Consider the following 578-nt stretch of genomic DNA (forward strand, 5'->3'; position numbering starts at 1 on the left):
TAGCAATTTTTGTTCGATAATGTCAAAGTAATATTCAGTCCTTTGAATTTCAAAAATTGTTGTGTTATCCAGACATAGGAATAATGAACACTCGCTTCGATGACATTCTTGTAGATCCCTTTCTTCAAAAAGCAGTAAAGTTTCTCTTTTTTTATATTTCGGGTTACAATTTAAGAAAGCCAATTGAAAATTTTAAATATTAAAGATGTGTTATTCCAAGAAAAGAATATATTAAAGTTGCTTCTATTCTCTATTTACTTTCTCTGGCGATGTGCTTCTTCCAATGTCTTGGATGCGTGCTGGCAAAATCGTACGTAGGGAAAAAAAAGCTCGTTATACTCTGGACTCTTGTTCATTAAACATACATTTTCATACAGTACCTGCCAAAAGTTTTGTTCTATCATGAATAGTAGTGCGAGTCGAAAACAAGTGTTAAAGCCTTTAATATGTCTTCAAATATAAATAAACATCTCGTTGATATTTTCAGTAGTAAATGGTACCAATAACAGCACATTTGAGCAATGCAATTGTAGTGGATAAAATGGTCAATTTTTCCGTGCAGTACTGTACGGATTATA

This window comes from Agrilus planipennis, unplaced genomic scaffold (assembly GCF_000699045.2).
Source record: "Agrilus planipennis isolate EAB-ADULT unplaced genomic scaffold, Apla_2.0 scaffold34, whole genome shotgun sequence".
NCBI classification, from domain to species: domain Eukaryota; kingdom Metazoa; phylum Arthropoda; class Insecta; order Coleoptera; family Buprestidae; genus Agrilus; species Agrilus planipennis.